Source organism: Dermochelys coriacea, chromosome 2 (assembly GCF_009764565.3).
Source record: "Dermochelys coriacea isolate rDerCor1 chromosome 2, rDerCor1.pri.v4, whole genome shotgun sequence".
NCBI lineage: Eukaryota > Metazoa > Chordata > Testudines > Dermochelyidae > Dermochelys > Dermochelys coriacea.
The window spans coordinates 118,290,048-118,314,655 of NC_050069.1; the positions used below are offsets into that span (position 1 = coordinate 118,290,048).

Sequence of the window (24,608 nt, forward strand, 5' to 3'; positions counted from 1 at the left end):
TCCTTCCCAAGCATCCTGCCATGTCCTGCTTCTCCCCCCCCCCTCCCAGTGCTTGCGCCATGAAACAGCTGTTTCATGCGGCAAGCGCTGGGAGGGAGGGGGGAGGAGGAGGAATGCGGTGCACTCCAGGAAGAGGCAGGGATTTGGGGAGGGGTCCAATAGGGGCAGGGAGGGAGTGGAGTCAGGGTGGGCCCGGGGCGGGAAGGGCACGAGCCTGTGTCTGCCTAGCTAAACAGGTCAAAAAAGCTTAATTCACAAAGGAATGGTTGTCTTTCAGTGTGATGCTTCCCAGGGGTACCCAGGGTTGAGAGGCACTTTGCTACCTTATCTGTGCCTACCAGAAGTCAGCTTCCCCACCTCCACAGGCAACACAAGCACTCCCCTGTAGGCCTCATAAGTCCTGTTGTTACTCCACAGGCTAGCAATAGGTACACCCAAACCCTCAAGCATCTCCCTGGAGTATCCAATCCCTGTTCCACTGGACACTCACAGTATTCACAAATTCACTCTTTCCACAGAAACAATACACCCCAGCTCTGCCAATTCCACTTCAGGTCACCACTCTGCTTAACACACAGCACTTAGATATGTTTACAGTGAAATCAAGTGTAAGTTTATTTAATTAAGCCTAGAGATTCAAGTAATAGAAAGTAGACATATGGGAAACAAATGGTTACATATGAAACAAAAATCATAACACACATTCTAGAACCTAAACTTAATTAACAAGACCTTTCATGTCTTGTAGAATATAACTCACCCAAAATCCTTGCAGCATTTTACAGCCAAGCTGGCTGCAATCCTCCTTTCATGAGAAAAGTACCCTGCCAGCTTGTCTCTCATGTGAAGGATTCAGTGTGTTTCCTTACACTCCAAAATATACTAGAACAATCCTTTGGCATCTTTCAGAAACAAGACACCCCTTGCTGTTTGTTTCATCTTATGGATTTTTCACTCCATTCTGTATGCAAATAGGCATACAGGAAGAGGCATACAATACACAGTACCCAAATGGCCAGACAGGGAGATAGGTGTTCGTTAGCTCCTGCCTCAAAGGAACATGTTCCAGGCATGTCACCTTCTGGTGACCTACTACTTAACTCCAAGACCTTAAGAGCATAATTTTCAGTACAGAGATGTAACTCCTTAAATATTATCCACACCTACATTTCACAATGATTATGACCAATAGGGGGTTACTGGCTCTTGGTCAGAGACCTTAGATCAGAGGTTTTCAAACTGTGGGACAGAACGTTTAGGGGGGTGAGTGGCGACGCTATCCCTACCAGGCATGGTTCAGGGGAGAGGCAGCATCACCTCCAACCCGACTCAAGCCTGTGGGTCAGTGTCAACATCTGCCACCACAACATCAATTTCAACTCCTGGCAGCATCCCCCCAACCTGTCAATCCGAGGGGGTGTGGGGCAAATATTGTGTCTATTTTTGTCTGGGTTGGGGGGGCACAACCAAAAATTGTAACTCAAAGGGGGGTGGGGGCTCAGCTCAAAAAGTGTGAAAACTGCTGCCTTTCATGCTACCCTTTGATGAACATTGTGCAGCTATCTGGCCCAGAGGATCCCTGTAAAACCGTAGGCACTGCCTGTGCTCTCTGCCAGTTGGCATCAAGCGGTCCCTGGGTCACATGCAGGTAATGAGGTTCTGAAAAATGCTCTTTAAGAGGAGACATACTTAAATACGATGCAGTCAGAGAATGTTTATTTATACATCATTAGAAGGCCTAGATCATACAACATAAAGGATATGACATGATGAAGGTGCATATACAGAAACTGTGTTACTCAAAATCATCTACTTCATGCTGCTGAAAGCTTAGTTACAGAGAGAGAAAGTCTTCTAAGCACCATCCTTAGACACATTCCCACTGTGTACAAGAGATCAAAAGCACACACAACACCCTTCATTTTTTGGCTCAACTTATTTATCCTGCCCCTTCGCCATTACCCTGAATCCTCCTCCCTTTCTCTGTGGCTGCATCACCCATGTACCTGGCTATCCAAAAACACATGTTTTAAACACATGATATAGTTAGTACTTATGCACTGCTGAAGAATTTCAATTCCTAACTTGTGGGTATGTCCATTATAAGTTAATTTTCACTTCCTTCTGTGCAGTTTTCACATTAGAGCTCCACAATAACTTCACTCTTTGGCAATGGAGACTGCTTCCTAGTCAAACTGCCCAAACACACACCTTTGATTTTTCTTCCTGAGAACAGTTTTGGTCATCCAGGCAAGAAGCATACAATGATATGTGACTTAGCTAACCAATCACCCACTATGCATAGTGAAAAGAAAATATTCAGTATCGGGTGGCCAAACATACTGACCCTCCAAGCCGCATACGAGCTGAAGCTCGGGATGTCAGCCCCAAAGCAGGTGCCTGCTGGGGCTCGGGACTTCAACCCCGCTCCTGCTGAAGCCCTGAGCCCCGGCAGGTGCGCCCCGCAGGGCTGAAGCCCCAAGACCCTCCTCCCCGGTGGGCAGAAGCCCCTATCCCACCACCCCGCTGCAAGGCAGAGGTCCTGATCTCCCCCCACCCCACAGTCTGGTAGGCAGAGAATGGAGGGAAGGAGAGTGGGGTGTGCTCCACAGGCCACACTTTAATGATAATGGTTCGCAAGCCACAGTTTGGCCACCCCAAAGAGAAAAGGTCACAGGCAACTTTGATTGAAATACATTTGCCTGGAAATTTTCAAGTAATTGACAACTGATAAAAATCTAAACCTTTTTGCTGACAATTCACAAAGAGAGTAAAGGGTCAAATTGGTAGATAGTCTTCAGTTCTACTCAGGATTTCTCTCTCTCCTTCTAAATGGTTTCTTTAGATCCCCAGTGAGTCTGAATGCCCTGGAGGCCTATACAACCAGACAAATAGGAGGCTTCTCCTTGATTCCCTTCAGCTTCTCTGAAGTTGCTGGCACAGTGAGAAATAATAAAATTAATCCTGACAGGAGACCGAGGTAAGGTCCATGACTGCATGAAATTCTGAGGCTTCAGCCATGGTGGATTTCTGCTTCCTCTCATTGTCAGTAAGAGGGTAAGGGGAGAACTGAAATGGATAAATAAAATGATTTCTGAGGATGAGAAGGACTGGCTTCTTCCTGGTCAGTATTATCTGGAAATGGTAGATAAATCCAAATCCCTACCTTGCTTTTGTTTGCACCTGTTAAGGTTCTTCCACTCTTACTCATATTGAGTATTACTTTATTCCTCAAACAGCATCAATTATGTCAATGGGGTTACTTGTATGTTTTAATGGTTATATCAACCAATGAGAATGCACCTTTCTTAGAAAGTAGCTTAAGTACAAATGGAAAAGCTGATGAAAATAAATGATTTAAGTGAGTCCACCCTGCCAGGCTCCCTGCCATCTTGCCTGGCAAGAGACAGAAGAGCTGGGATGCTGGAAGTCCCACTCCACAGCAGCAGGTGAACTGCAGAAGAATCCCAGCACCTGGAAGCCAGGGCTCCACAGAAGACCAGCAGGTGAGTTGTTGAGGAGCCTGGCAGGTTTCCAAAACGTGCCTGGTTTCGACTGCAACTTTGTCTAAAATCAAACTATCTCAGTCAAACATTTCTATTTTGATTAATCAGCATTCCATCAGAGATTTTTCAACCAGCTTTATTTCAGGCTCTACCACCTGGGCTGGATTTGACTTGGTGATCTATAGCCTGCCATATTTACTCTCCATTTCCCTCTAACTGAATTATATAGTCCCCAAGCCTCCTTAGTTTTCTTAAACTAAGTGAGGAAACACAAATTAATATCTTCAGTCTTCTGTAATGAGAAGAAATGCACAATGATACAGCACATGCATTTTATCATTATTTATAATTGTCTTGTGGTAGCACCTAGGAGCCCCAGTCATGGGTCGGGGCCCCATTGTTCGAGGCACCGTAAACACATAATACAATAATTCCTCTGTAAATAATTGAGGTGGCAGGAAAAGAAAACCTCTTTTCTACAGCAGCAACTGAGACCATCCTCAACTTTTTTAGAGCAATTAATCAGTGCAGGGATGTCAAAACATGTAACTGGGCTACAAGACAAATTACAGTGTAAGTGCTGTTGCATTTGCCAGTGACCTCGCAGACTTGACCCTGAGGCTTCTAATGCTCTAATTCTCGTGTCATTTATTTGGTGACACAGGATTTTCAAAGTGAAATGACAAATGAAAATTACACAAACACATGCACACAGAGCACTTGGGGGACAAGGGGGTGCAATGAAGAATGAATTGATAGCATATTGGTAGAAGAGAAATAATTTTAAAGGGACTCTAATTCAGACCTTCAAAAGTTCAGAATTATCAGCTAAGTCAATACTGAGTTAATACTCTGAAAGTCTCAGCTGAATGACCTGGGAAATATAAACATCTTCACAGTCAAGTTAACCTATAGTATTATAAATGTATGAAAACATATAAACAGACACAATTAATCAGAACTGAGGATAGACTACAGCCGTGCTGCAGCCTCATATGTTACATATTTTTTCTGCTGAGATCTCACTAGCAATGCATCACTGTTTTTACCACTTTGAACACTGATCCTACACTCAGCAGCTGTGTTTGTTTACAGAGCTACAAATTAACACAGGACAAATGGACTTCATCCAACAGATTTTTCTTGGCATTTTCCACTACACTTTACAATATATTGGTCCTCATAGTCCAATTATATATTTGCCACTGATGCTAGCCAAAGAGGGCGGATAAGCAAAGATGGTGTTCACTAACAGCACACGGGGAAGCTTTTTTTATTGCTTCAAATAAAGGTCCACTAATTACCAGGACAGTTTAGTCATTTACAGTCAGATAAGCCCATTACTATATTGCCCATACTTGACTTTTTTCACCACAAACATAAAGAATGTCATCATTTCCCATCTTGCAGTTTGCACTATGCCAGTCTAGTAAAAGTGACGAAATCCAATGTATTTTATGTGAAAAGACCTGCCAGCGCCATCCACACATGTCATGCAGATCCCAAACACCAATTCTGAAAGACTGTAAACCAAACTTTCATACTGCATCTGACAAATCAGTCTTAAGATAATTTTCCATTTAAATCCTGCATGTTTTTCAGCAGGAGTGATGTGAAAAACAGAGACAAATCAATCCCGCACCCCAAAAATCCCACCATATTGACTGCAGCCTATATATTTTTAAATTAAACTATTATTTTTCCTAGCACCCTGATCTTTCACTGCATATCAAGGTGAAAAAGAAAGCTTGCTGCTAAGAAAACAAACAGTCAAGAGGGGGGGTTATTATTTTTTAAATCTTTGAGTGGTATGCAATAATGAACAGTCCTGCCACTCTCCTCACATACAATTAGAGTAAATATATGTATTTTAAAAGTCTGTCTTATTTATTCGAACTATTTTTGCAAAAAAACTCTACTTATGCTAGGAGTTACAGAACAGATAAACAGAATCTGCATTAAGTTGTAGTTTGCAGGCTGTTTATATCTTCCAAGCTATTAAAAATGTTTCAGTTCCCTCTTGTAAACTGTATTGTACAGAAATTACCAAACAGTCTCCTGGACAGCTGTAACATTCTGGTAGTCAAGCAGCTTTTCCATACAAATATTCAAGACTAATCAAATACCTATTAGCAGAGAAAAAAATAACAGCATTGACCCAATCTGGATTCAACATTTATTTGGGTTTAAAAGAGCTAGTTTTCAGTAGTTACAGGGCATTTAATTACATTTAATTACATTTACATTAATTAATTACATTACATACAAAAAAGTTTTATATATAACTTTTTTTTCAAACTTGGTTTCATACAATGAGGTGCATATTCATCTGAAAACTTAAAAGAAGAGTAATTCTGATGTCTTGCCATTATCTTATAAGACACATGAAGAACCCTGTCAAAGTAATATATTGCACTTTTCTGTGTAATTATGTTATGTTGGATGAGAGTGTTGGAAAACTTAGTATAGTCATTAGCTGAGTGCTGAATGTTTTGATTGTCAGACAGGTTGTATATGATGCAAATATATGACTCAGAAATGATTTCACATAAACATTTTGGTAACAGTAATCTGACTCATAACCTCCAACATAGAAAATAACAAGCTTCACAAAACATCTGTGCACTACAAGCAGTTCAAATTCCTTAACAACTCTTTAGAAATGTGCAGCATACAGAATAAGGATTTTTGGTGTTCAAGGGCTCAATCCTGGGAGGTGCTGAAAATTGCAGCTTCACATGACGCCAGCCTCTCTGGACGAGGGTACAGATCCTCAGCTGATGTAAACTGTTAACTCTAATGGAGTCCAACAGAGTTATGACAGGTTACAGCAGCTGAGGATCTGCCCCCGAGGTCTTTATTTAGATTATATGCACACTTCACACTGATTAAATATATTGTTAAATACTCAGTATTACTCTACTCAGAGTTTTTAAAGTTTCAACTAAGATACAATCAATAACTTACCTTCCATTCATTTTCTCATTCCTTAGAAAACAGACGTGTGCATGGGTTTGGCATGCATCTGAGTCTGAGCATTTCAAGGGTGTTACTATGGGGCATGGGATCTGAGAGCTTCTGCCACCCAATACAAGGCAGCATTCAGGAGGGACTGAGGAAAGGCATCCACTGAGCTGAGCCGCCACTTTTTCTCATCAATTTATCTGCTGTTTTCCAAGGAGCCCTTTGGTGGTTTAAGCATGGGATGGAGCAGTGGGATTCCTGGCTCTGCCACTGACTCACTGTGTGACCACGTACTGATCATGTCACCTCTTGGTCCTTCGGTGTCCCCAGCTATAAAACAGGGCAAATGGTACATGACTTGGTTCCTGGGGCAGTTGCGTAATGAGGGTTATCATTAATGTCTGTAAAGTGCTTTGAGATCTCCAGAGAGGGTCAGAGTTGTCATTTAATGTGTAACACTTGTCCATTACTCCCTCAGCTGCATGTGTCCCGCAGGGATGCCAAGTGCCATCACACCACCCTAAAGGAACGAGCAGCCACTACAAATGTCCGGGGACAAGCAAAACTGTGATATTGACTTCCTAAACTGGAGTCAATATAGGGCTTTTCTTTAAGCCAAATGCTGCTTTCTCCCCATTCTTGTCTACTAGTGGAACCCTGTGTATCCATATAAATGAGAACCCGCTACTAGCTATTGCATTTATTGTGTGTGTGTGTGTATGTTTGACTATTTTGGGTTGGCTTTCCAGGACCCTTCTAGTGCTCTAGCTCTGTTAGGGAAAATACTCAGGAGTAATCAGTGTTTAGCTCCCAGGTAGAATGGTATAATTAAACAACAGTGCAAATCTGACATGAAAGTCTGTAATTCAAAATTCACTCTTGATTAGCTGCATAACTCATCCAATCAGGAGACTGAAATGATGGCATGTGATTTCTGTAGCTAACCAGCTCAGAAGGTATTTGGCAGATGAAATTCACTGTTGATAAATGCAAAGTAATGCACACTGGAAAACATAATCCCAACTATACATATAAAATGATGGGGTCTAAATTAGCTGTTACTACTAAAGAGAGAGAGATGTTGGAGTCATTGTGGATAGTTCTCTGAAAACATCCACTCAACGTGCAGCGGCAGTCAAAAAAGTGAACAGAATGTTGGGAATCATTAAGAAAGGGTTAGATAATAAGACAGAAAATATCATATTGCCTCTATATAAATCCATAGTACACACACATCTTGAATACTGTGTGCAGACATGGTTGCCTCATCTCAAAAAAAACACATTGGAATTGGAAAAGGTTCAGAAAAGAACAACAAATATGTTCAGGGGTATGGAACGGCTGCCAGCTGAGGAGAAATTAATAAGAATGGGACTTTTCAGCTTGGAAAACTAAGGGGGGATATGATAGAGGTCTATAAAATCATGACTGGTGTGAAGAAAGTAAATAAGTGTTATTTACTCCTTCTGATAACACAAGAACTAGGGGTCACTAAATGAAATTGATAGGCAGCAGGTTTAAAACAAACAAAAGGAAGTATTTTTTTCACACAATGCACAGTCAACCTGTGGAACTCCTTGCCAGAGGATATTGTGAAGGTCAAGACTATAACAGGTTTCAAAAAAGAAATAGATAAGTTCATGGAGGATAGGTCCATCAATGGCTATTATCCAGGATGGGCAGGGACAGTGTCCCTAGCCTCTGTTTGCTAGAAGCTGGGAATGGGTGACAGGAGATGGATTACTTGATGATTACCTGTTCTGTTCAATCCCTCTGGGGCACCTGGCATTGACCACTGTTGGAAGACAAGATACTGGGCTAGATGGACCTTTGGTCTGATCCAGTATGGCTGTTCTTATGTTCTGATGTACCTTTATAATTTGTCTCTGAAGACAAATGTAATGTTTTGAGTGACAGCAGGGATTAACTTTCTTTCAGATGAGTTTTGCAGGGTTTACCCTGGAAAGTTCTAAGAATTAATAAATTATCTTTTCAGGTTTTAGGGAATCAAAGCTGCCGACTCTACAGATTGCTGCCAGGAGCAACAACATGTTTTTTTGGGGACCCCATAAAATTGTTTTTACCGAGGCAGACAATAGTGAAAGTATCAGATGGCCCCAATTCCAATAGTTCCTGCAATATAAAGGAATGATTATTTTGGGCTCCAGTCATTGTGCTATATGTTATTTGCATACAAACTTTCCTATAAAAAGTAACATTCAACACAAAACTTATTACTATACTTAAACTTTTAATCTTCTTTCAGCATGAACATTACTTTGTCTCAGTGTGCCTCTTTCATGGTCTTAAAAATTAATAAGATCTTCAATTTAACCATGGGCTGTATGTATAACTCCTCACTCAGTAAGAGTTTATCCGATACCTTTCAAGTTTAAAGTGTTTGTTCAATCAATTACCTCTTCTAGTTCTAAATTCAGCTCTTCTTAGAAACCAAGATACTCTTTTGTAAGAAAGTTGCATTTTAAGGAGTATGTAAAAACAGAACTGGCTGGAAACTACAGTTCAAGTAGTTTGGCATCAGAAACAGAGACTAGATAAGGCCAAATTTGAAGTCTCCACACATTGGTATCCACCAAGAAATCCATAGGGCAGAAGATGTCCACCCTGAATCTGACTTCTTCCATTCCAGGATAGGTTCTAGCAGGCAAGGCTTCACTTTTACATGCATATGCCCTTTGACCAAGCAAATGCACTTGTAGACCCTGCACAGATTACTCTCATAGGATATACAGGAGACAAAACATTAGAGCACACTGATGTTGCTTCTGCAGAATATACATATTTCTGGTTTTGTGGCTAACCTACATGTTTTCAGACAATGACTCCCAGTGAGTACTGAAGTTCATCATTGATCTGACACCTATCAACATGAATGGTCAGGCTGTCACTACAGAGGTGCAGGGCCTGGAGCGGACGTGACAGATTTGTCTCTTCCAGGACCGACCATTCCGGCCAATTGCACCAGCCCACAGGGCCCCCCATTGTGCGAGGCCCAGAGCAGTTGCCCCAATTCGCCCTACCCAAGGGACAGCTATGTGAATGTGAATAGTTAATACCTACTCCTTCCTTCAAAACTTACCCATGACCCATATGACATTTGGCCAACTTTTTGTTTCACTCTGTAATTCAGTTTGGGATGTTTTGCATATGAAAAGCGCAGTAAAAAATGTATTATTTACTCCTCTAAGCTTCCCTGATTACAAAGTCTTTGCTATTCTTTGCATTATAGTAACAACTAGAGATATCCTCCCCACCCCCGACCAAGATCAGAGCCGTATTATATTAAGCAGCTATTCCCCTGGTAATATGGGGCAGCTTCCTTGCAACTCTCTATTTTATCACTTAGAAAATTGGCACTTTTGGCAAATTGCAATAATCAAATATGAATGGACTTTGATATTACGATAGTGCCGAGAGGCCCACTCAGGATCAGATCTGAGTGCAAAAGCAATTTGTAAGACAGCCTCTACTCCTACCAGTCATGTCTAAGAAGTAGTCATAGTTTTCATATAGCAGGTGAATAGACTCTACACCACTTGCAATAGTGCTGATAAATGATTTGCAGTGCAACTGGAGTAAGGTGTGTGTTATCTCCCCACTATTGTTTGCACTGGTCACTGACTATGTCATGAGGAAAGTAACCACAGAAGGTAACCAAGGAATTTTATGAACAAATGATAAAGCACAATTGAATGACCTTGTTTTTGCTGGTGATATTGTCCTACTTATTGCAGTGTTGTTGTAACCATTTTAGTCCCAGGATAGGAGAGAGACAAGGTAGGTGAATTAATATATTTTATTGGACCAAATTCTGTTGATGGAAGGTACAAGCTTTTGAGCTTCACAATGCGTATGATGCAGGAGAGGAAAGCTATGATAAGCGATCTTTTGAGTAGATGCTGCTTGGTCATATGAGGTAGAGCTGCCCTTTCCTCTGAATAGTCTAGAAGTGGGTGAAGGGATAGAAATATACAAGACTAGCTGTGCTTACGTGTGCTACACATTCCCTTGTGCAGCTAAGTACTGCAGTGGAACAGTGTGTTAATGCACACTGAGTTTTCACGGGAATCCTCCAGAGAGATCTCTAGGAAACTTTCCTGGAGGTACTTGCCAATCTTCTACTGAAGGTTCCTTGGCAGAGCTGCTTTGTTCCTTCCTCCATTGTAGGAAACTTCCACGTGCTAATCAGCAATCACTTGTGCAGGGACCAAGGTGGCACACAGGCAAGCAGCATAGGGAATGGGTCCAAAGCTGCACACGTGCAGGAGATGCACCCTTGCATCCTTGCTTACCCTCAGGAGTAAGATATCGGCTTCAATTACCCCCACCTGTGAAAAATGGTGGCAGAATTTACAAAAATGTCCCTAGTTTCCTGCAGTGATCCCTTGAAAAACCACTTAGACTGTTTGCCCCATCTTTAGCACCTAACACTCACACACACAGCCATGGGCCCAACTCACCATGTTTAGGGAGTTCGCCAACATGCATGCTTGCCAAGGGACAGCAAGAAAGTGATTGTTATGTAAAAAAGAGGTGCATTTTCCTATAATGATTCAATGCTGTGCATGAACTAACAATCATTCTTCTGTGCATTGTTTCTTATGCTTCAACAGATGTGCCCTTCAGGGGAAGCCCCTACACAACAGCAGAGCACCTCCGCCAGATAAGGAAGCGACCAAGGAGGAGCGAGGTGGACATGTTCCAAGAGGTACTCCAAGCCTCAAAGGCCAAAAAAAAGAGAACATAGGGAATGGAGAGAGACCCTGAAGGAAAAATTTCAAATAGAAAGGCAGGACAGAAAGGAGAGTGAGGAGCACATTGTAAAGGAACAGAAGCAGATGATAAAAGTGGTGGAGGAGGAAACAGAGATGTTGAAGTTCCTCATCATGCTCCAGCCAGAACACATGCATGCCTACCTGCCCTCCTACTCCTGCAATCAATACAGAACTGCTTTCCAAGCCCTCCCCAAACTCCTCTCACGCATTCCTTGCAACTTCATGGAACATCTTGGTACCCCATTCACTCCACCCCTTCAACAACTTCCAAAATTACAGCTAGACTTAACCACAGCTATGAGAGTCTAAACTGCCCTGCACTCTTATCTTCCTTCCCACCAAGTTTTTTGTGTGTGTTGTTAATTGATATTTAATAAAAACAAACTCTGTAGGAGACAAATAGAGATTGGTTGTTGCTGCTGTAGTAATTTGATCATTTGCTGACTACAAATCACAGTCAGGAATCATCACAATTTTCATGCAAGGCAGCAAGTTAACAAAACATGGCAAAGTTCTGTATAGAAAAACACATTGCTGGTGCTCATTGTCAAAATGGTGCCTCAAAGCCTCCCTGATTGGAATAGCCCCCTAGTGTGCCGCTCTCATCGCCCTTGTATCTGGCTGCTCAAATTCAGCAGCCAGGTGATCTGCCAGAGAAACTTTTCACCCTTAGCCACAAAATTATTATGGAGCATACAGGAGGCTGCTATGACCATAGTAATATTTTCCTCTTTTAGGTCTAACCTGCCATACAGGCAGTGACAGTATGCTTTTAATCTGCCCAAGGCACATTCAACTGTCATTCTGCACCTGCTCAGCCGATTGTTGAAACGCTCCTTCCTGCTGTCCAGGTTTCCCGTGTAAGGCTTCATGAGCCATGGGAGTAAGGGGTACGCCAGGTCTCCCAGGATGACTATGGGCATTTCAACATCCCCCACTGGAATCTTCTGCCCTGGAAAGAAAATCCCTGCTTGCAGCTTTCTGTACAGGCCAGGGTTCCTGAAGATGCATGCATCATGCACCTTCCCAGACCACCCTGCGCTGATGTCAGAGAAACACCCACAGTGATCCACAAGCACCTGCAATACCATAGAGAAGTACCCCTTCCTATTGATGTACTCCATCACAAGATGGTCCGGGGCCAAAATTGGGCTGTGTGCCATCTATCACCCCGCTGCAGTTAGGGAATCTCATTGCCACAAAGCCATCCACTATTTCACGCACATTGCCAAGAGTCACAGTCCTTCGTAGCAGGAGGCAATTAATGGCCCTGCACACTTGCGTTAACACAGCCCCTTCAGTGTACTTCCCGACTCCAAACTGATTCGTGACCGAACGGTAGCAGTCTGGGGTTACCAGCTTCCACACAGCAATTACCATGCGCTTCTCTTCCGAGAAGGCAGCTCTCATTTTGGTGTCCCTGCACCACAGTGCTGGGGTGAGCTCCGAGCACAGTGCCTAGAAGGCAGCTTTCCTCACAGAAAGTTCTGCAGCCACTGCTCATCATCCCAGACCTGCATAACGATGTGATCCCACCACTCAGTGCTTGTTTCCCGAGCCCAAAACCGACAGCTCTCCGTGTTCAGCTGCTCCATGAATGCCAAAAGTAATCTGAGGAGTACTTGTGGCACCTACTGTGGATATGCTCCGCCGACAAAAGGAGCATTGTGTGAATATGCACAAGCAATGTAATTATATCAGTTGACAAAACTGTGTAGTGTCGACAAGGCCATAGCAAAACAAGGCAATTTGTTCATCAGCAAGGAGAAGACAACATATATGCCTATCACTCTCCCAAAAGCAACCATCAGAGTAGATGGAGGAACTCTAGAACTAGTAAGGCATTTTACCCATCTAGGGAGTGAGATGTCCAATGATGGTAATACTCCGTGCTTGATGTCAAGCAACAAATATCAAAAGCAGCAAACAATTTTCATGAACTTGAAAAGATTTAGAAAAGTAGTGTGATTGGCACTGACACAAAAATTCATTGAAATCTACAATGGAAACTGAAAAGAAGAAAATGAACTCATTCCAAAGTAAATGCCTCCAAAAGATCCTCAAAGTCATTGGAAAGAGTTTATTGCAACATCAGAAATTCTAAGGAAAGCAAATCAACCTAAAGAATCAAATATGTAAGATAACAACAGATATATTTAGGACATGCTTTAAAGGTGCCACCAGCACAACTTGCACATCAAGTGATAATATGGACACCATCTGGAAGAGAAAAAGAGGATGATGTAGAGAAACATTATGCAGAACAACAGAGAAAGATTAATACATCAACAGGACACTCAGAATCCTTAAGAGACCAGCACAAGACTAAAATAAAAGGTGGAAATTGGTGGATACCCTATGCACAGGAAGAAAAGGATGTAAGAATGAGTCTAATGAGAATTCCTGGGTTTTGTAAGACCTTCCAATAAGTGACATTAGGAATTGAAGGTAGATTGTACAGTTCCACTGGCTTGCCATTGTTTACAAGTCTTTTGCATACTTGCCAATACAATAATTGGGAGTGTGGATCAGTGGTTAGAGCATAGGACTGGAAGTCAGGACTTCTGGGTTCTCTCCACTGCTCTACTACCAATTTTCATGGGTGACTGTGGGGAAGTCACAAACTCCATGCCTCAGATTAGCCATTTGGAAAAGGAGTATAATAGATATTTACCTTCCTCAGAGCAAGTTGAGGCTTAATTAAATGTTTGTGAAGTGTTTTGAGAACCTTGGATGAAAGAAAGTAAGATCCTTAGACTTTCTAGTAAGTAATAAACTTTCCATACACTGCAGGGTGGAACATTTTGGATTGGATTGCTGTTACAGTCACTAAGCATAAAAACCACTACACACCAGAAACGAAATATACACATCTCTAAATGCAAACTATCCTTTATTGTACTACATGCGTGTATATTTTGTTTCTGGCTATCCCCTATAGTGTATTAAATAGAAATCTCCTTAAATATAAAAGATTTTTCTCCCCTGCAATTTGTTTTATTTTTAAAGGGAGAAACATTTGAAAGGAGAAGCCAAGAGAGTCAATCACTGAAGCTTACAGAGAACATAAAGCAAATGTCGGCAGGACACACATGTTTATCCTTTTCATATACTGTTTAAATTATTGTTATAAACAAATCATTATCTTGTATAGCCACTGCTTGGTCCCTTTCATGTCAAAGACTTTTGATGTTACAATAAAAGCTTATGCTCTAATAAATTTGTTAGTCTCTAAGGTGCCACAAGTACTCCTTTTCTTGATGTTACAATAATTAACTAAGAAGGTCTGTAACTTTGCATTCAAAATAATGGCCATGAAGATGGAAAGGGTAGAGGGTTTGTGGGAGATGAAAAACTGCCTTTTTGCAACTGAGACTTCAATTTTCAAATGTCATTGTCCAAATTAGGCACTCTTATTCTATGTCTGGGAATCAAGTCTATGCTTAAGCATTCAGATATCATTTTTCTATACATAACTACTGATTAAAATGTCCAAATTTTAAAACTGTGTGTTTGTGGTATTTTGTATTAAAATCAAATCTGCTAAATATATAATGTGACAATGACAGCACTCTTGATGATCAGAAGCTTTACTAGGTCAGTTCCAATTTCATTATGAAGAAGATGCTTATAAAGAAAACCAAACACACGCAGAGATGCACATCCCTTTTGTAGTTCAAACATGCAACTTGGATTGGGAATTCTATTTTTCCAAAGCCATTATTGATGTAAAATAATAATAATTAATAATAAATAAAAGTTGGCCTGATAGCGCTATGCTTTAGTATTCTTTGCTGCCATGAAAAAGACACAGATTTGATCCCTTCTCCTCTACAGTCCATGCTGGACTGGGAGCATTATGGTGACAGTATGGTATTTCCCTGGGAAAGGGAATGCCTGGAATTGCTTTGCAGCAACCTAGTGGCTGTGCTAGATGTCCTATTTATGGGTTTCAAAGGGAGTCTCATCTAGCCTTCCTCATTCAAGATAGGTCACCATAATGCAAGGCCTGGAGGAAGAAGTAGTCCATTCTGGAGGAGCCCCTTGTTCACAAAGCTAGATGAGACGTTTCAGTCAATGTTGTGCAATAATGAAAATCTGTATAAATAAAATGTGTATAGTAACGCTGCATTGGTATCTGTTGTCTCTCTCTCTGTCATTATTTAAATACACACACACACTTTGTCAAGATTAAATGGGACTGAAACAGCATCATGGGGATCAATAGGAGGGAAGAAATAGTGCTGAAAAAAAATCTATAGTGAAGTGATATCAAAAAAATTACCTTTTCAACACCCCTCCCCCTTTTAATTTGTGCATATTCATTTGGTAACTTCCAAATCCACCTTTCTCAAGAATAGAAATTCTGCTGATCAAAACCACATTTAAATGGCACTAAAAAAGCAATTATTACTTCATTCCAAGGCATAGGTATGTATTGCAGACATTTCACTATGTCTGAAAAATATTAGTCACACTACAATGAGTGTCCAATTCTAAACTTCTATAATGTAGTCTATAAAAAGACAGGCAGACTAGTATTTCTCATCTTGTATGAGCTTGCTACAATTTAAGCTTTTTCTTAATTTATTTGGACAATTTTCAGCAGGCTTTTTGGATTTGCTGCTAAAAAATTTATTCTCACAGATTCACATCTCAAACAGTCTGGAAACTCAAGGGATTCTGGAGATAATCATGCAATTATGCACCTCTGTTTCAGACAAACTAGAGCCCCTTTTCTCCAACACCTCTTTGCTCATGGCTGTGAATATCACAACCTCTCTCTGAGCTTTGATCTGTTTTCATTTTTAAGTGCTCCTTGTAGCCTAGTTGGGAGCTAAGTGACTTTGCTTCAATAGACATTATGTCACTCTTTAGCACATATGTAAACAGAGTGTCTAACACCTTTATAGTGTACGCCAGGCAAGTGTCATGCAAAGAAACTGACAAGATAAGTATGCATCTGCACCTGCATAAAGTAGTATACTACTAATATGAACACTTATGTTGTATAAATTTTTAATGCACTTTATGACAAAGAAATTGTGACTCATAAAGCTAGATTTTACCTTGATTAAATATATCTTATTTTTACACAGAGGCTACAAATAACTGATTCATTCTTGTCTTCTTATTGTAAAAGAAACATTAAAAAAAAAAGATGAAATGATACATCCTTGCAGTACTGTTTAAAACACTTTCTTCTTTAATACTAGCAAATCTTGATTCCTGCAGCACAAGTGTTCAAACTGTCTTGATTAATTTGCAAAGCCACTCAAGCTGTACAGTACATTTATACACTGCACAGATTGCAAATACTGTGCTTCTGTATTCTAAGTAGGCATTTTCAAAATGATTCTATTTATACACAAATACTGATCGACCAATATTCTGAGTTTATATGGAGCCAACAGTTCTGAATTCTGGTTATATTTGGCATTTATAACCACTGGTTATAACGTCAGGTGATACCACTGAAAGTTTTTAAGGGGAAGTTCATAGGGAAATGGTTATGTATTCTTGAGATTAACACTACGCTGGAGCAAGACAGTCATGTGCAGAACTCTTAAAAACACAGCTACTGTATCAATTTGCAGAACACTTAGGCCAGGGGTCGGCAACCTTTCAGAAGTGGTGTGCCAATTCTTCATTTATTCACTCTAATTTAAGGTTTCGCATGCCAGTAATACATTTTAACATTTTTAGAAGGTCTCTTTCAATAAGTCTATAATATATAACTAAACTATTGTTGTATGTAAAGTAAATAAGATTTTTAAAATGTTTAAGAAGCTTCATTTAAAATTAAATTAAAATGCAGAGCCCCCCGGACCGATGGCCAGGACCTGTGCAGTGTGAGGGCCACTGAAATCACATGCCATAGGTTGCCTACCCCTGACTTAGGCTATGTGTACACTAGATTTTTTTGCCCCCCCCCCCAAAAAAAAATTCCCACTGTTGCTACCACTAATTCAGTTCTATCATTGTTAGCCACAGTGAGTGTGCTAGTATAGGAATGGCTCCAGGAAACCACTGAGTTGATTAACTGTGCTCACAGTAGGTACAGACAACATTGGATTAAAACACCATGGCTGCCAGCACCTTGGTTACTTAGTCATCCCACCATTTCTGTCCCCAGTGAAACTGAACTCAATAAGGTTGCAGAGGGGTAACTAACTATCTTCACTGGAGTTGAGCAAAGGAAACTGAAGGTAGCATTTGGCCCTGCAACTGGAACTGGGTTAACAATTCTGTGGGAATAGAATTCCACTCACTGTCAGAACTGTTCTACTTGCTCCTGTTACCTATCACTACAGAGATGGCAGATAAAGGGTAAAGTTTTCAAAAGTGCCCTTTCAAACACTTAGGATCCTAAGTCTCTCATTGTGTTTGAATGATTCAGGCTCCTCAGACTCTGATCCAAAGCTCATTGAAGTCAATGGGAATTTTCCTATTGAGTGCAATGAGTTTTGGTTCAGACCACATACGTCCAAGTCATTTTTGAAATGGACTTCAACTTCTAAGTCACTTACACACTGCTGAAAATGTTACCCCAACATTTATTTAAGTCACCAAAGGAAGCAATGCTGAATGCACAGACATCAGCTCTGTTAAGCAACAAGATGTCTCCATATAACACAAACTGCAATTTAAAGGGGAAATATTTACATTCTCTCTCCAAAAATAAATAAATAAATAACCATGCACCTCTCTGCCCCAGCCTTAGATCCTATACATATTCCCAAATAAAAAGGGGCTTAATCCAAACAAAATGCCTGGCCACCAAAACATCAAAATCTGTTCTTGAACACTGCAAGCCTCAAGCAAGTGGAATGGTCCTTAATGATTTTGTGAAGGTCAAAAATGGACAATTCAGACAACTCAGGAGAAATGGACCCATGAATTGGCAAACCAGAATTTGTAGATCATTTTAAAAGTGTTTGCAGAATAATATGGCATAGGTTTCAGTGCAGATGCACATGCTTAGGTCAGCAGTAAATTTGGACTACAATATGAGTGAATACTGTGACATTTTGGGGATCACCCAGCCCCCATAAAGGGTTCTGTTATCACCTGCCTTTTCCTTTGGGTGCCTTAATGCTCTGCTGAGATAGCTCAGAACTTTGACACCAGTAGCCAGCCTTCAAGCATGAAGGTCTCATCTTGGCTTCAGCCCACCTACTTACTCCTTGAAGGATGACCCCAATAAGCCCTTCTGGTCTCATGTCTCCCCAGATGCGTCCCCCAAGTCCTTGACTACCAGACACTCAGACTTCTCCCTTCTGATTCATCATTCGTCTCTGAAGGAATGAATCCTGCCCCCAAGCCGTCCATCCACTCAGGGCCGCAAGCTGCACCCAGCTTGCACAACAGTGACTTGCTTTGGGTAAAAATAAATTAAAAGTTTATTTAATACATAAATCTCACAGATTCAAAGGTGAAATAATAAGGGAGAAAAAATGCATACGAGTTACATAGAAGACCATAAAGACAGAACCTCAGGCTTTACACTTCTATGTTAGCTAAATTCCCTTCTCTAATACAAGTTGCCTACTGCCTCTGAACAGTTTTCTAGCATGGCTTCTGTCCTAGAGGATATCCAGTGTTTCAGGGACAGCACCCCACTTTGATGCTCGCCCTCAGTTTCTGGTTAGCCTTCACTTCAAACCTCTTCCCTTTTAACAGGGTTTGCAGGTCAGAGGGCGGAGGGAATTTGTTTTTTTTCCTTTCTCTCAGACATCGTAATTCATGGTTACACAGAGGAGGAAAACTCCCTCCTCCCTTAGTTTTCCAGGACTGAGTTTTTCTTTTCAGGTTCAATGTCTTTCTATTAATTTTAATGGTCTACCACTGACTTCCCTGGGTTATACAATGCTACATGCTAGGAGTTAGTTTTATGTAAACAGCTAGACTGGGAGGTGCCCCTCCTTGCCTGATTGCTTCCCCACACTGCTGTGAGGTGATGCTGTAGCTGCACCCTGGTTACAATAACAATTTTCTATACATATACACACATGCATAACCACAGCCTGTACACATCTCCTAATGACCATCAAGTTCAGAGTATTACCCACTTCCATAAAAGACCTTACTTAACATATATTTATACACAATAACATTGTATACAACCAGCTCATTCAATTGCTTATTCGTCGGAGTTCAGAACCCCATGTTCTCTCCTTTGGGCGTCTGGCCTCTGATTGTCACAAATATTAAGAGCACAAAAGCCATGAACAATAGCACTGCAGTTATCAAGCCCATTTTTAATAAATGAGTACAGTTAAGAAACAGCTTCTGATGGCTGATACTGCCACCTTAGGGTTTGATTCTGTCACGTTTACTCAATTTGACCACACTTCTGAAAAAATCAAGCCACTTATTTAAGTAACAGTTCCTTGAAAACTTGCACTTGAGTCCACCAAGCAATCCCAAGATTCTCAATGGAAACAGCAAACAAGAGACCTCTCCTATCAAACTACAAGCCAGGAAAGCTAGAAATTTGGGCCTATAAAAGACAGATCATAACAAATCTTACGTCCAGCCATCCAAGAGTAAATTTCAGATAGGCAACTTGACAAGAAGGTTATTATTCCAACATATTGTAAAAAATGACTAATTTAAGTATCATCTCCATAATGGCATCAGCCCAGATCATGCCACCTAATAATGGCAAAAGCAGAAGGAGTTGGAAGGAAATCTAAATTGGGAACAATTGCAGTTCAGTACTCAGTGGCCAGCTATTGGTGTAGCTACATCACTGCTGACTCCTACATATAGACAAGAGCAAGCTGGGGTTTGCACTAATTTAGTTATTTGAGGCTACTCCCATTAGAAGAGTGCTCTGCTCTATGTTAATAGATATGTAAATAATCTGTAGATAAGATTTAATTAGATAGTGCTCAAGAATATGTAGCAAAGTTCCTGGGTTTTCTGGAACCAATAAAACTTGATGCTGGGTATTGCAAATGGACTGCTTTTGTGCAGCTCTTTATATCAGCTCTTAACAACAAGGTTACACGAGTGTCGACAATTTGCCTGGAGTTAGATAGTTTCCAGTTACATAAAATTTGTTTCAGAGTAGCAGCCATGTTAGTCTGTATTTGCAAAAAGAAAAGGAGTACTTCTGGCACCTTAGAGACTAACAAATTTTAAAAAGTAAAATTTGTTGTGTGATGGTAGAACAATAAAACTTCATTGTTATAAATAATCAAATAGAGATGCTTATTGGTATTAGATTAATCATACTTAAAGAGGTCTACTGTTTGGGAAACAGCAGAGATAATCAATGGGGTTTTCTTCTTTCTCTTAAGGAATGAATATTTTACTCTAACCTCTTAAGTTGTTCAAATTCGTAAAGATGTAAGATTCTGTAGCACTAACTACCCCTCTCAATTACATGGGTAGTCTGGGCATCTCTCTTCCCTTATTTAAGTTAAAAACACAATGTACAATGTTCACATTTTAAACTAAATGCAGGAATATTGTTGTTTTGATGGTGCTGGACTAGATTCAACAAGGACTTACATCAACATAAACCCTGGTGCAGTTCTCCAGCGGCAGAAAGTCACATACAGTCAGGTGGCTTAAGTACAAGACATCCACAATCTCCTTCATGGCATAGCAGCCATAAGGGTCCAAGACAGTCCAAAAAGAGATCAAAGCTGGCCAGGAAATGGGCTTGACCAGAGAAGCCAACAAATGTGAAGATTCAGTGCTCCTCCTCATTTTGCTCCTGAACCTTGCCTCCTCCCCTTTTATTTTGGAATGTCCACATGTATAAAATGTAATAAAGAGCGTGAAGAAGAATTTTTTCACAGGACTCGTCTAGTAGAGGTGTTTGAAGCTCAGAAAAAAGTAACACGTCTGACACTGTCCAGGTTCTATCTCACTGACACAGACAGTAACAGGGATCTGAGGGAGGGCTGTGGCTGCTCCACCTTCTGTGCCCTCACACAGGAGCATGAGAAGAAGGAACAGGACGTAGGCATTTCCTGATGGACACTGTTATTAAAAAAAAATTAATCTTGCATGCACGAGACATGTGAGCACCTACAATAGGATCCACACTCACAGAAGAATTTATAAAAAGAAAAGGAGTACTTGTGGGCACCTTAGAGACTAACAAATTTAGAAGAATTTATATTTCTTATTCTATTAAAATGACTCTGAAGGACACTCCAATTTCTTTTGGAGTCACTACTTTACCAGTAGTCAAAAGACAACACCTTTAAAAAACATTGACAATGCTGTTCAGAAGTAACCTTTCTATTTAGTCAGCATCCACTCACTGGAGTCCTGATCACATGCAAGTACCAGGAAAATCATTTTGGCAGTGATTGCAGGTGAAGAGAATTCAGCTATGAGTTTTGGCAGTTTTTTGGTATATACCTCATAGGAGCACTGAAAGACACTGAAATCCTGTACATTTTTGCTGCTTTTTCCTAGGATATACCATACCAATCCCCATTTTCATAAGCAGCAATTGAGGCTTGTCTTTCTCCCATCAGAACTTGTCTCTATCTTATGCTATATCAGTAAGCTTCCTGTTATTTTGCATTATAAATTATCATTCAGTTGAAAAGAGTAGACATTAGTACATTTGCAAGAGACCAAGACATCCCAAGAGGCAATAAATGCAACACCAATTGCTCAATCTCATTCTGTTGATCTATGAACAGTTTAATAGCAGACAATGATTATAAGTGTCATTATTTTTTATGACTAGCAACTTGGATGTTGGTGAGAAATTTCTAATGTTGATTCATACTTCCTGATACTCATAGCTAGCATTTTAACTGTTATTTCAATATATTACATGAATAATTTCCCCTGGTCATTATGTAAAAGTGTCTGGATACAAATTATTTGAACTGATTTGAACCTAATGAATGCTTTGGCTCACAACAGAAAACAGTGCTTTTAGTGTACAGAGGGGAGTATCATCCTCTCCAATAATCTTCCCCAAAGGCTTTATCCAGCAAAGTGCTAAACAACTTGCCCAAAGTGCCCATTGAAGTCAGTAAGTGTTGCAGGTGCTCAACGCTTCTGGGAATTGGTGAGCCCCTTGCAGGATCAAACCTGTAAGCCAAAAATGTATAAAAATAAGGTGGTGGCAGCAATGTGGCATCCTCCCCTCTATTCTGCAAAGCTCACCTGCCTGAACTACATGCAGTCAGGCTTCTGCGGGTTTGGGAGAAGCCCAGCTGGTTGGAAAGCAGATGGAACTAGAAAAGCGCTATTCTCCACAGCATCCTTCTCCTGGAATTCCTAGAGTAAAATAACCCTGTGCTCATTAATTTACACACATTCCTGCTATATGCCCTCGAGAACCCTAGTGGCAAGGAAAAGAGCCAGCAATAGTTGGGAATGCCCTGGCAGCTGACAGTGTTGCCAAAGCAAACTGGGCAGGCAGAGAGTGGCGGGGAAGCTCTGAGCCAGTGCATATTTGCCCAACGTTCCATAGAATTTCCCCACCAATTTCAGAGCATCCAGAGTTTAAAGCCATGCCCACTGTCTGCTTCTTTGGTAGCCAAACTCTGACAAGTAATCACAGAAATCACAGAGGGCAGAAACTCCACGGTCTTAAGCCCTTGATTTTTCCTTCTAACTTTGGCCCAAGAGTTTCTATCAGCATGCATCATCCAGACCTTGATTCAAAAAACACATGTACCTTTCTGTGGTAATAGTTTGACAGCTATATTTTTAAATTTTAGTTAACATTGCTATAGATTAGGAAACTTGTGGAATGCTCAACGGTCTGTATTTCAACAACACAATCTCTGAAGCAATCTCTTCCTGGATAAGATTCATAGTTCTGGTACTTAACTCTAGGACCAACATTTATCAAAACATCTATTTTAAGATGACATTGAACCATCTTACTGTGAAGTCTAAACTTTACAGAACTTCATTAAAATGGAAATCACTTTGCACATTACTGTATTGGAAAAATATTGGTGTTTCATTCTTCTTCACATTAAATGGAGTTTCACTATATCAGTTCCTTACAATTGCATTCCACTGTATAAAACTTATTAACAAGTGTCTTCTGTTTTTCCATTGAAATTCTCTCTTTCGTGAATGGCACATTAATAACATTATGAAAATGAGATCTGTTTAAAAATAAGGTTGATGTCTAACAGAATTTATTTTAGCATCTCCCCATTACATATATCTTCCAATTGTGTTCCAAGTATCAGTCAGCATTCTTCTGGCAGAGGACTGGTACTCTTCATAGCCAGACCACAGCATTTTATAACCAAACAGATGGATCATTGCTGAGCAAGTCAAGGCATTCTTTGCTCCTGCTCCAGGACTATGCATGCACTGCCTGTGCAATACTGCTGGTTCCTGCCACAATTTGGGTGCAATTGACTACCATATATTTCATACAGTCAGATCTAACTATGTCTTTGTTCAGCACCTAAAACAAGTGGTTTCAATCCAGATTAGGGCCTTTGGACACTATGATAATATAGATGTGAAATGATAATAAGTAATATTTAGTTATTTGAGGCCTACGACTACAGGATACAACTCAATTCTGTTTGTTTTTATTAGAAAAGATGGTGTTGAATTTCAGTGTCCATACAACTCTAGTCTATCAGTTTTGTTGTACCACTGGCCAAAAACTTTCAGGGGATGGACAAGTGTTATACAGACGTGCACCACACCCACAGCTCTGCCAGCCCAATCCTAACCTGCAGAATGACCCTTGCTATTCTACTACTGGAACAGCTGTCCCAAACTGTGATTTAAATTGTCCAAAACTTTAAGGGTAACTTATGTCCTTCCACCTCACATTATTTTGCACTTATTGAAAACAACCAACCAACAGCAAACAAGTCTCTGAGGGGAAAAAGTTAATCATCAAGTTGGTGCATGTATCAGATTATCCAAATGTAATTTGAAAATCTTCTTCAAAATTAAGTGAAATAGCAAAGGCCTGTTTAATTTTATTGAATTGAAAATAATTATGATTTGGCCTTCTGGATTATATCAAGTGCAGCATCACTTTAATAACTCATTTCTCTGGGGACTATACAGTGCACTTGAAGTGAGATGGATTCAGTGATCTGTTAGAACCTTTCCACCTTTATCTGCTACAATCCTATGTTAGTAAGACAGTGCACATTCAATATAGCAAATGATGGGCAAATGGGCTTTTTGGGGGAAGCGGTTGTGTTAGTTTCTTTGCTTTGATCCCTGACAACAGATTCATGTAGGTGGCTGTAACTAAACAGTAACTTGGGAACAAACATTGGTTTCCTCAAGAATCAACACCTTCATCCATCCAGGACCTCATTGCAAAATAAATAAATAAATGGGGCAGCGTCTGTGTGCT

The 24,608-nt window shown here is 40.5% G+C and overlaps 1 protein-coding gene across 1 annotated transcript in view; it reads right to left on the reverse strand.

Moving 5' to 3' along the window:
• The window catches only part of BMP6 (bone morphogenetic protein 6), a 155,869-nt gene that overhangs the window by 129,305 nt on the left and 1,956 nt on the right, over positions 1 to 24,608 (reverse strand). The gene's annotated exons all lie outside the window — the stretch shown is intronic.